The sequence below is a fragment of the Phoenix dactylifera genome, unplaced genomic scaffold (assembly GCF_009389715.1).
Source record: "Phoenix dactylifera cultivar Barhee BC4 unplaced genomic scaffold, palm_55x_up_171113_PBpolish2nd_filt_p 000077F, whole genome shotgun sequence".
Lineage (NCBI taxonomy): Eukaryota > Viridiplantae > Streptophyta > Magnoliopsida > Arecales > Arecaceae > Phoenix > Phoenix dactylifera.
The window spans coordinates 161,089-174,418 of NW_024067676.1; the positions used below are offsets into that span (position 1 = coordinate 161,089).

At 41.9% G+C, this 13,330-nt stretch overlaps 1 protein-coding gene across 1 annotated transcript in view; it reads left to right on the forward strand.

The window, feature by feature from the left end:
- Positions 1-3,274, forward strand: part of LOC103717832 — a 66,649-nt gene extending 63,375 nt beyond the window's left edge. Inside the window, exon 11 of the mRNA XM_039116265.1 lies at positions 2,797-3,274. The gene's annotated coding sequence lies outside the window, so the exon portion shown is untranslated. The remainder of the gene's footprint in view (positions 1-2,796) is intronic.
- The last annotated feature ends 10,056 nt before the right edge of the window (positions 3,275-13,330 follow it).

Genomic DNA, 13,330 nt, shown 5'->3' on the forward strand with positions numbered 1-13,330 from the left:
TCGATATTTAAAGGATGTATTCCCTACCAAAAGTTCTTAACATGTATGGATTTGTCTGTAACTTATCCTTCTGGATTGTTATAATGATGTTGTTCCAGGAAGGTTTATGGTTGGTGTAAATGGCGAACTGTCACCATGAAGTATGTATGGATTGTTTACACACATATGGAAAATGGACAGACATATACATATACATATACATATATATATACATATATATATATATATATATATTAGGTGTACACACACATATATATGGAGAAGGGATGGGAACTATGTCTTATACATTACAACTTTGCTAATATGCCTTTGCATTGTGAAACTAAGTATAATTTTTTCTTCTTTTGGCATTTTAATTTTTTTTATTTTATTTGTGTAAAAGGTGTAGAATTTAAGCTCTAAATTTTTGTAGCCAGCAAAAGAAATATTCATGAATCATTAATTGCTAATGTTGCACCCCCCCCCCCCCCCCACCACCACACACCAAAAAAAAAAAAAAAAAATCCTGGCTCCGCCACTTTGGGCATGGGATGCAATTGCGCAATCCTTGTGAAAGTAATACATGTCAAAAAAATTGATCTTCTGAGGTTGAAAGACCTCTATAATTAACAACTTAATCCTAAATCAGTCCCAGAAAATACCGTATAAAAAACTAAAATGTTGTATAAAATGATATGGTATAATATAAATCTGGTTTGCTATACATCCGACAAAATTACCTTTGCTTCACTTGACTTCCTTGAACTGCTTCAGCTGCTGATATTACTTAAGAAAAGGTCTGCCGTACATTAGTTACCTGTATTGCATGGCCCTGTCCAAAAGTTAGAATAACTTTTTTGTTCTTCAAAAAAAAGGACATGATCCTAGAATCACCTTGGAAATCAACCATCTGCACAGGAACTTTATGCCACAAAACTAGTGACCTTGGCATATATAATCCAACATGGAAAAATTCATTAAATGAATAGCTAAAAAGTCAGTATTATCTATGAACTTCTTAGTTACCTAAGAAATAATTAGAATAAACATAAAAAATTATAATTATATCCTCTTTCATACATTTAATTATATTTAAACTAATGCAAAGAAGAAACACGTATGAATTTTGTTATTTAAATAATGACCACTGCATCCATAATTTCTTAGGGAGAAAAATATTGTGAAAATGAGAAATAGGGTTGGAAATAGGCTCAGGCCGGCCCGAGGCCCATTTGGCCGAGCCGCGCTTTGAGCTAGGCCCGAAAGAGTTCAGACCGGATTTGGGCTTAAATGTAGAGCTCATTTGTTTGTCGGGCCGGGCTTGAGTATGTTATTGGGCCGGGCCGGCCCAAGCCCGACATGGAGCCCGAATCAATTTGTTTTTGTATGTTGTTATTTAAAGAGAATAATGATGAAGTAAAGGACAAATTAAAATTGGTTTAGCTGAGAATAATGTATCATGTATTTTATTTGTGTTATAGGAGAAAGCCTAATTTTAACTAGCTCATTTACTTGTCAAGCAATATTATGAAATATTAAATTTCAATCGAGTTTGGGCCGGACCTATTTTTGTCCCAAACAGGTAATTCGGGTTGGCCCAATCGGATTCGGGCCAGGCTCGGCCCTAGGCTTGGGTCGGGCTCGGGCCTAGATTATCTAAAAAATTTTGGGCCTAAGCCCGGCCCGAAAAAAAATTCGAGCCGGGTTCGAGTAGGGTCCTAGCTTGGCCCGGCCCGGTCTACTTCCAACGCTAATCGAAAATACCTTTATCCTAGTGTAATGAATGGAATAACTGGCCAAGCCCTCTATCATGTATAAATGCCAGGAGATTTTAATTATTAAAGCAGCCAATCAACGACCACGCTTTGAAAGTTGCAGTTTTGAGTAGCTATTGATTTTATCACCTTAATGCAGTAATTCATAATTACTGAAGATTTTACGCCATGTAGCTTTTGAGAGCTTTAACTCTTTAAGAGATTGATATTATCGAAAAATCTTACAGCTTGATTCAGGAGTTTTAAATTCATTCGAGTTTTTTTGGCTTGCCTGAAGTCAAGGACAAATCATTCTAGCTTGAAACACATTAGAAATCATTTGATTTGACACAAATTTTTTCTTTCTTTCTTTTACCTGTTGAGCCACCCAAGCATTGGTGGACTGGGTCAAAACAACTGCCATGATGGTGGTCATACACAGCTTTCCCAAATTATCTGAGTTGCATGGAGTTTTGACTTGCTAGCCTTAGAAAATGATTTAAGTTGGCTCACCAAAATTCTCTTGCTCTTTTAATCCCTTAATCTTCTTAAATATACTTTACATTTTATCTTTAGTTGATCTAAGATTTAAAATTTGCAGAGAGGTTTTGCTCCATAGTTTTGCTAAATGCTAACAATCACTGTCAACTAAATGGATCCTGACAAAACATCTAATTCTTTCTATGACATGATGAATGGGATATGTAGGTAGTGCTTCATGGTATATACTTTACATAATTGTTATCTTGTTGCTGATGCAGAGAGGCTTTGTGCTTCATACCGAACTATAATTTTTGTACCATTTTTTTGAAACTATTTTCCTAACCTCTTGCCTGTCAGTAGGAGTAATATTGTTGAATTTTTTGCCCTATGTTACTCGTCTTAATAACATTCATGCCTTTTAAACTACATTTGCTTTAAATTTTCTTCCAGTATAACCCTCTTTAGAGGAGAATTTCTCTGCCAATTATTTTAACACCCACTTTAAAGGATGATCTCTTTCAGGACATTTGGGAACATGACTGAAGGATGTTTCCTAATGTTGCCTGTATGTGTTTTACAGGTTTGGCTCTGGGAACAATGCAGAAGACAAATGGGAGTGTTTCTGTGGTTTATCTGTCCATAGATTGGTTCTAACAAAGGAAGGATGATTTTTTGTACGTATTCCATAAATGGTGGAAGACATTAAAGTTTATTTTTCTTTCTTTTCTTTTGGTGGTGGTGGGGGGGTCTTGCATTATGATATTGAGTAATTAATTTCATTTACAATCTATAGAATGCATTAGCTCATGCTTGATGAACTGCCTGTCTTCTATTTAATCAAATGTGGGTTCTCTCAGTGGAATGTCTCTGCTGCAGCCCTCACGCAGGTCAAAATGGTGATTCATTAGCAGCTTTCAAGGCTTGACCATCAAGGTGTAAGAAATTGCTCACAAAGCCATACTCCCTTGCTGGTAGAACTGATTCTTGTGCCAATGGGTCATTTTTGGTTACTTGTATTATACTCTTATGCAAAGAAAGATGGAATGGTGATTAAATTTGATATGCTTCATGGGAGGGATGGGCCATGAACAGTTTTGTTGTGCATCTCAGTCAACATGTTTTAGCACTTCATATAAGTTTGTAAATAGTTTAAACTTTAAATTATTAGCATCATCAAGCATTCTAGATTGATTACATTAACATTTTGTTATTTTAAGGTCCTTTTTTTTTGTTGATAACAAAAAAACAGTGGGGAGTACCACTAATCAGAATCATCTGGGTCAAGCACTTGGGAAACAAGTTCTTTCTATCACATGGCATGTGGAGATTTGTCTAGCTTGGTAATAGGGTTTGGTTGAATAAGTAGTTTCCAAGGCAGTATTATGTAGACCTTAGGAACTTCTTTCATGTATTTTCCATTGCCCAGTTTTTTTGAAACAATCATATTTACTTCTGTGCAATCCGATATCTTTATCTACACCTATTTGGACAAACATGGGTATGATGCCTTGTCTCCATTGTTAAATAAATGGCAGGCGACCTCCATGACAAAACCATGTCTGGCATTTGCATGGTAGTGACTCAGACTATCCAACCACTACGACCTCCCAAAAGATGGAAGATAATTTTAATTGCATGATGCACTTTTTTTCATAAATACCATTGAAAAGAGGAGGCTTTGCTTCATCTCCTCTTTTACTTTACCCTACCCACCAATTTATATCAACATTTGGTGCTATCTTGAAGGGTTGGATTTTTCTTTTCACTCTCTTTTTGAATTAAATATATAACTATTTATAATGCCATTTTTTTTACAATTTAGAGAGAGAGGGGCTCAAAATAGATGGCAATTTTGAAATTTGAAGGAGTAGGTTAGCTTTAGGCTGAAATCAGATTGGATACTAGTACATCTATATCTATATTTATTTTATTTGACGAATACAGATACAGATATGAATGTTAGTCGGATGCAAAATTTCAAATCCATATTTGTTTTAACAGGATGGGGTTACAAATTGGATATCAAAAGTACGGATATAAATACTAACATAAATCAGACAATTAAACTTTATGACTAAAATTAAAGATATTACTAAGTGGATGATAAATTAAGTTAATAGTAATGTTAATGTGGTTTTTTATTTTTTTAAAAAGTTTATGAGTGCTATATAAAATTAAATAGGGTTATAAATGAAATTAGATATTCGGATACGGATTGGATCATTGTCTATCTATATTCATATCCATATATATTTTTCTTTCATGGATACGGATATGGATATTAGTCGAATTCTCAAATTTCTATCTCTATCTGAATAGTTTCATATCCCGATAGATATTATCCGATCCACTTTTACTTCTAGTTAGGTCGAAGGGAGAAGGGAGAAGGGAGAAGGGTAATCCCCATATCGTATTCTCTAATAACAACGTTGCTTAAAGCAACACAAATTTTATTGTAGCCTGAAGGAGGAAGATTGAGCTTGACATGGACTTTGAGTCCATGCAGCAACGTTTCTCTCTCGAGAAAAGAAATGATGCTCTCTTTATTAACTGGGTGAACTTGCTAAGTCGTAGTGGGAAGTGGCTATCCAGATAGACTTAAGTTGATTCGGAATTGGAAAGTAAATAAATTTGAGGAGGAACACAACCATGAACTTGCTGAGAAGATGTGGTTGGTTTTCTTCGCTTACTTTCGAAGTTTGATAGTGTCAAGAGGCATGAGTTTGGCAACATGGGAGATTGTGATATACAGAAGCAGCAGATCATTGATCATGAGGAGTATCAGAATAATGGATATGAGAACATGGGTTGCACTCGGATGGACCTTTGTAATGTAACTTATCAGACAAACAAAGAGAAGACTGACGAGGGCAATACAGCCATTGTCGTCAAAGAAATGAAGCATAGGAAATGTACTGGATGATGAATCTTTGGGTAGTTCTATATACACCCCCCCTATTGCTCAGGACACCCCCCAAAACCCAAAAAAAAATACCCAAACTAACCTTTAGTGTAATTACCATATTGCCCTTGAGATTTTCTCATACACCCCCCCTTCCTCCTCCTCCGTTTCGTTTTGAAAAGAAAAAAAAAACCCCCCTCAAACCCCCCTTAAACCCCTCGATCCATTTACATCGTTTAGGCGATCTTTGAAGGAGATTTAAGCCCCATTCGAAGCATGGACAAGCAACTAGTGATTTGGGACGAAGAATCGGCCGCAAAGGTACGTGTTCCACCTTGTTTCGAAATTTTTTTTTTTTCACGGTTCGTGCTCCGTTCGGCACTGGATCGCCGAACAAAAGGCTTCTGTTCGGCTGAACAGTGCCGAACAGAAGCCTTCTGTTCGGCAACCCTCAACCGAACAGAAGCCTTCTGTTCGGCTGCACGATGCCGAACAGAAGCCTTCTGTTCGGCTGCACAGTGCCGAACAGAAGGGTTCTGTCCGGCTCTGTGCAGCCGAACAGAAGCCTTCTGTTCGGCACTGTGCAGCCGAACAGAAGGCTTTTGGTGCCAAATCGCGTGCCGTGCTGAATTTTGTGCCGAACAGATCCTCTGATTCATTAATTCTTGGTGATAAATTATTTTATATGTAGGGCTATGCTACAACCGAATCGAGTATAATTGGATCAGAATTTGTACTGGATTACACAAGCGAATTTACAACTTACGAGGTATTATAATGTATTGTGCAATTTTGTATTAGTTTAGCGAGCTATTTTTACAACTGTGTACTTACATAAATTGTTTAATGTATAGATCTTCAAGAGTAGAGAGGACTTGTGTAATTGGTGTCGTGAAGCTGGGAGGCGAAATGGTTTTGTTGTTGTAATCAAATCATCTGATGCAGGTACCATTTCTAAGAAACCCAGAATTACGTTAGGTTGTGAGAGGGGTGGGACGTACCGAACCAAAAAAGAAAAGCGAATAAAGACTGCCTGTGGGACAAAGAAGTGTGGATGCCCTTTTGCATTAAGAGGAAAGAAATTGGATACTGCGGATGATTGGATATTACTGGTCGTATGTGGAGTGCACAATCATCCCGCTGCAGAGAATCTGGAGGGGCACTCATATGCAGGGAGATTATCTGAGCAGGAGACGGAATTGTTAGTGGATATGTCGAAGAGTTTGGTTCGTCCAAAGGACATATTATCCACATTGAAGGAAAGAGATGCCCTCAATGTTACGACTATCAAGACTATCTACAATGTACGTCAACGGTTTAAGGTTGCAGAGAAAGCCGGGAGATCTGAAATGCAACATCTATTAGGTAAATTATCAGAGGCTAAATATATTGAGTGGCATAGGAATTGTACTAATACGGATGTTGTGCATGACTTATTTTGGGCACACCCTGGCAGCATTGATTTGTTCCGTGCATTTCCCCGTGTGTTGATAATGGATTGCACGTACAAGACGAATAGGTATCGTCTTCCGCTCTTAGAGATTGTGGGGGTGACATCTACTGACATGACATTTTCAGTTGCTTTTGTATACTTAAATTCTGAGGGGGAAGAAAGCTATACTTGGGCATTAGAGAGATTGCGCAGTGTCATAGCTGATGATGTTTTGCCTGAGTTGATTGTTACAGATAGAGACTTGGCTTTGATGAATGCAATTCATAGAGTATTTCCTACTGCTAGACATTTATTATGTAGATGGCATATTAGTAGGAATGTTTTGGCCAAGTGCAAAAAAATTTTCGAATTGAAGGAGAAATGGGATAAATTTATTATGAGTTGGAATGTACTAGTGCTGTCCTCCATGGAAGACGAGTATAATGATCGCTGGAGTGCACTGCAGAGAGAGTTCGGTACCTATCCAGATGCACTACAGTATGTGTCAGATACTTGGCTGAGCAAATACAAGGAAAGATTTGTTGCGGCGTGGACGGATACATGCAGACACTACGGAAATGTGACGACAAATAGGTATCACAAATAAAGACTCATTTAATTTTAATTTGCCTCAATTGTTATATCTAACTTTCATTTGTTTACTAGGGTCGAGAGTGCACATGCAAAGCTCAAAAAGCAGCTTGGATCAAGCCAAGGAAGTTTCGAGTCATCTTGGACTAGAATACATGGATTGATTGAGTTGCAGCACAGCTCCATTAAAGCCTCATTGGAGAAGAGTTTATTGGTAGTGCAGCACAACTTCAAGCCAGCTGAATTCAAAGAGTTGCGAGGTTTCATATCTATAAGTGCGTTAAATCATGTCCTCGCCCAATCGAAACGAGCCAATTCAGTTGGGTTTGATGATTCAAATTGTGGGTGCGCTATTCGACGCACACATGGTATACCATGTGCTCACTAGATTGCGCGGTACAGGGTAGAAGGTCGGCCCATTCCTCTCGACTGCATAGATCCTCATTGGAGGAAACTTGATATTCTGCCTACCCCCCCCCCCCCCCCCCCGTGCAGCCAATTCAGTTGAGTTGTGATGCAGAGTTAGATTTGATTGCGCTACGATTCAAGAAGTTAGATGGGGCTTCTCAATTGCAGATGATCAAGAAGTTACGAGAGATTGCAAGTCCAGATAGTACACCTCTTTTAGAGCCTGCAAAACGGAAGACCGGTTCACGTGGGCGCGCTTCAATGAAGGTTGATACGTCTACTCGACGTGACCCGTCTGCGTTTGAGTTGGTTCTATCTGGACAGGATAGTTATTCACCTGGTGTTGAGAAAGTTACCATCCGCAATCCATCTACTCAGATTCAAAAGAGGCGGCCCAAGCAAAAGGTAAGTACCAAATATTTATTTCCTTACAATAGGTATCACAACGTCTACGGGACGGTCCGTGCCGTGCCGGTATGTCATGTGCCGATACGGGACATGTCGGGACGTGCCGTGCCGAGATGTGCCGATACGGGACATGTCGGGACGTGCCGTGCCGAGATGTGCCGATACGGGATGTGCCGTGCCGAGATGTGCCGATACGGGACATGTTGGTACGTGCCGTGCCGAGATGTGCCGATACGGGACATGTCGGGACGTGCCGTGCCGTGCCGGTACGGGATGTGCTGAGACGGATAACTATTTGGATATTTCTGCCATTGTTACATATTTTCTATCATTTGATATTATTTGCAGGTTTTTCGTACTAGAGCCCAGTCACATACGCCCATTATCTATATTGATGCTATTCCTTCTGCCTTGAGACCATACATCCAGCATATCAAGGATGTAAAAGCTGATGGGAATTGCGGATTTAGGGCAATAGCTGACTTACTGGGATTTGGAGAAGATGACTGGGTGCGTGTTAGGAAGGATTTATTGCAAGAGTTGCAATGTCATTCGGACCACTATCGCACATTATATGGTGTGGAAGGGACGATTGCTGAGATCACTCATGCATTATCATATTATGATGATTGTCCACCATATGACAGATGGATGACTATGCCGGACATGGGTCATCTTATAGCATCCTGCTATAATGTTGTCCTATACCATCTCTCGTTGCAACAATGTCTGACCTTCCTACCTCTCCGTTCTGTGCCAGTACCTCTTCTATCCCGCAAAGATATCGCTATCGGATTCGTAAATGGAAATCATTTTGTTGAGGTACTACGTTCACAACACTTGCGAATATTTAATTTTGCTTATTTAATTTTGCTTATTTATAATTTTGTAGCTATTAATATTTTCTTATTTCTAATTTTGAAGGTGTTCTTGTTGCCGGGACATCCCGTTCCGCCAGTAGCGACCAACTGGCGAAAATATCATCTTTCTTGTGCTACCGGATGGGAAAATTCATATGAAGCACGGATTCAACAGTTCAAAGAGAGCATCTCACCTAATGTTATAATTAGCGAGACAGTAGAGTTAGATTGATTATTTATATATGTACAATTTTTGAAAGTTGTAAATTTTTTGGGCTCTTAGAGTCATGTACTGTGAAACTCCATCATCAGCTGGGAATACATATGACGACTGTTGTTTCCGTTGAGATTTCAGATGTAAACAGAAACATACTTAAGAGCTGGTGGGAGCAAACAAATCAAACAGGGGAACTAATAGACCTTTCTGATGTACAAGAACTTAACGGTGACAAGCTTGAGCAGATGATTAACACATTTGTTGGAAAAGAGGGCTCTGTGATGTTCTTGGTTAAGAGGTTAATCGGCTGCCCTCTCCTTGCAAGGCCAGGTCTTGCCACTGGCACCCTCTTAGGCTTTGCTGCCTTTTTTGGAGGGGAACTTTGTCCAGGGTCAGCTTTGATTGGAACAACATTTGGAGGTACCTCAGGGGGAGGTGGAGGCAGAACATCAGTCGTATCAGATTCAGGGTCAAACCCCCCACGGGACTCCATCTCCTCAGGGGGAGGTGGAGGCAAGACAGTAGAGTTAGATTGATTGTTTATATATGTACAATTTTTGAAAGTTGTAAATTTTTTTGGCCTCTTAGAGTCATGTACTGTGAAACTCCATCATCAATATAAATCAAAAAATATCTGTCTTCGCATTGTTAGATTGATTGTTATGTGCACTGTTATATTTGTGTAAAATAGAACGGGCCAGGCTTTACAAAGATTACACATAAATGTACCAAAAATATATATTTTTCATTAATATCAAAGGCTTTACAAAGATTACAAAGGCTCCATCATCAATCCCTATGACGCCATCGTCGACGCGTGTACTGTTGTACGTCCGAATGAGAGGGTCCTGGATCCGAATGAGAGGGTGCTGTACTCGGGCCAGGCTCATCACCCAGAAGTACCTGATGCATCTGAGAAATAGCATCATATAGGTGCCCGGCACCTAGTGACATAGCCTCTGAGGGACCCATCCGTACAATGTCGGTACTGATACCGAGTGCAGCTGCATTACGCCGCCGGTGCATGTCAGCATCATCATGACCTCCCCTAGCTCCAGAATGAGTACTCGAGCGCAGATGAGGAGGCTGAACTGCAACGTGCGTGATACGGAGATACCACTCCATGTATCCCGATACGCTGTCTGATGGCCGGGTAACTGGGTGGCTCCTGCTCGCCTGGCTCAGCACGTGGTCCTCCCACCGCTCCCAAAGCTGATCCATATAGGAGTAATGTATCCGGTACGAGCCTGCTGTGGAACCTCTGTTGGCTCGCGTAGGGGCTAGTGGCGCTCGAGGGATGGTCTGAATACGACCAAACTGTCTAAGAACCCTTTCTGGATGATAGGGTTCTACGATATCAAGGCACTTGATGGAGCCACTAAAAAATGCGACGGGTATATATGGGCGATCTCCCCGAAGCCGATGATGGGGATCCCAAATAACCTGCAAAACAAAAGGTCCATTTCAGTTTTATACTATATCGCATATTAAAAGTACTGACAAACACAAGCAAATGGTAATATGATACGTACCTCATCGATGCTCAAAAGGTCCAATGACTCACGTAGAACCACTAAATGGTCCATCGTGGTACGGGATGGAGTACCGGGCATCCAGCGGTGCACGCGGGGACTGGCATCAGTATACTCGAGCGACGGGTGAGGACTGAGTGCTGGAAAATGCTCATAAATCCATGCCTGCAGAAGCGTCATATAACCACTGATCTGTCTCACTGATGACCTCGACGCAATCCCCAACTGCCGATACAAATATGCTAAGGCAGCTGTACCCCAGGCATATGTGCTCACCCTATCCAGATCCCGCAGTAAACACAGATACGCTATAGGCACCCTGGTCCCACTCTTATCAGCAAAGAGTGTGCAGCCTAACAAAAATAACAAATAGGCTCGTGCTGCACACTCTATCCTCTGCTGCCTGTCTCTATCAGATACAGAGTGAAACTGAGTCCTCAGCCACTCCATCCTCACAGACTGACCGCGCGATGACAGTACCTCCTGACGCGCGTCTCCAGCTGACACCCCCAACAACTCCACAAGTAGCTCCTCAGCATCCCGATCACTCATCCTCTCAGGAGAAACTGATACTGAGGAACCTGCGACAGGAATCCCTAAAATGGCGGATACATCATCCAACGTGATAGTGATCTCGCCAAATGGTATATGGAAGGTGTTCGTCTCGGGCTGCCATCTCTCTACGAAGCCCGAAATCAGAATCTTATCGATGAATCGATAAGAGCACTGTACTAACTCTACGAGGCCCGACTGCCTCAATAGTGCTCTGAACCTGGTATTTGGTTGGTTTGAAGACCACCACTTCCATTCACCAACCTTGGCAGTATGGTTCATGCACTTTAGTGGAGCTCGTTCCTGTAATATAAATGTATAATTACTACTACTTTATAAAACATCAATAAACAAAATATAATGCTATAACAAATAAACAATACCTGTTGCCTCCAGATGGAAGCTGCTATATGCGTCCTGAAACTGATCAGGACGGACTCATCCTCTGGACCTCCTGGACATGGTCCAACGGACTCATCGTCTTCGCCCCTAGCGGGCATATCATCATGCTCTGACTCAGGAGAGTCCGATGGCATATGAGCAGGCTCGGGAGAAGCAATCCTAGCACGACGTCTCCTAGCTGACGCCGTAGGTCTAACTCTGGCGGGACGGGGATCCATGTCTGAAAATATAGAAATTCAATGTTAGGCTATATCAAAGAAAATAATTCAATTGCATACATAAATGTTCGGCACAAAATTCAGCACGGCACGCGATTTGGCACCAGAAGCCTTCTGTTCGGCTGCACAGTGCCGAACAGAAGGCTTCTGTTCGGCTGCACGGTGCCGAACAGAAGGGTTCTGTCCAGCACCGTGCAGCCGAACAGAAGCCTTCTGTCCGGCACCGTGCAGCCGAACAGAAGCCTTCTGTTCGGTTGAGGGTTGCCGAACAGAGGGCTTCTGTTCGGCACTGTTCAGCCGAACAGAACCCTTCTGTTCGGCTGAACAGTGCCGAACAGAGCACTGGAGGCGGGGGGGGGGGGGGGGAGCTACCTCGAGGTGGTCGTGGAGGCGCCGGCGAGGTGCTCGTTGCTCGGGAGATGGCCGGGGAGGTGGTTCCGGGAGAAGCCGGCGAGGTGGTCGGAGATCGGGAGAATGCCGGCGACGAGAGGGAGAAGGGGGAACGGGGGGGTTTTGGGCGTTGGCGAGGTGCACTGCACCGACCGGCGACGAGAGGGAGAAGGGGGAGACGGAGGGGGTTTGGCCGCCGGCGAGGTGCTTGAGGCTGGTTTTTTGGGCGGAAGGGTTACGGGTGTTTTGGAGGGGAAGAGCGGGGTGGGGGGGGGGGGTTTGGGGGGTGTAGAGAGCAATTTAGGTGAGGGGGTGGGGAGGGTGGGGGGTAATTTAGGTATTTTTAATTTTTTAGGGGTGTCCTTAGCAAATGGGGGGGTGTAGAGAGTATTTAATTTTTTTTTAATTTTTGGGGGGTGTCCTGAGCAAAAGGGGGGGTGTATATAGAACCACCCTGAATCTTTTTATGCATCCTAGACCGATGGTGCAAACTACCTAATCCGCTCGTTCTGATCAGGTGATCAATTAAGGGTTGAATATGCAATCTTCGGTGATCTGTCAGCAACCCTATCCGATGGAACGGTCGGAGGCAAAAGAAGTGGTTGGATGCAAATAGCTCATTTGCTGGCTAAATTTGAATCAAAGTGGGCAGAGCTTGTTAGCAAGCATTATCAGAGGCACAACAAGACGTACGTACCTACATACATACATACATACATATGTATGTACACATATACATACATACATACATATATATGTATATATATATACATATATATGTATATATGTATATACAAATATATGTATATATATATATATGTATATATATATATGTATAGCAGTGTTTGTCATGCTTACACTACGCAGAGGGTAGGGATAACTGCAAGTCCTCACAAACAGACCCGTCTGTCTCTACAAATCTTAGCATGATAGATATCATGGCTGCAAGAATCTACATAGTTCTTCTATTTGGACTTCCTGCATAGCAAGCCCCACTGGGCCCCCTTTCTATTGGGGAATGTTCGAGGGACAAACCCACCTGCATAGCAAGCTCCACTGGGCCCCCCTTCTATCAGAGAATGTTCGATACGGGTCGCAAGTTTCCGCATGCCCTTTCCGATCTATGGGTTGCCCCACGTGTGAGTAACATCACCCTTTTTGTTCTTATGGTTGTCATGAAGAGAGAGCATATGGGGTAAGAA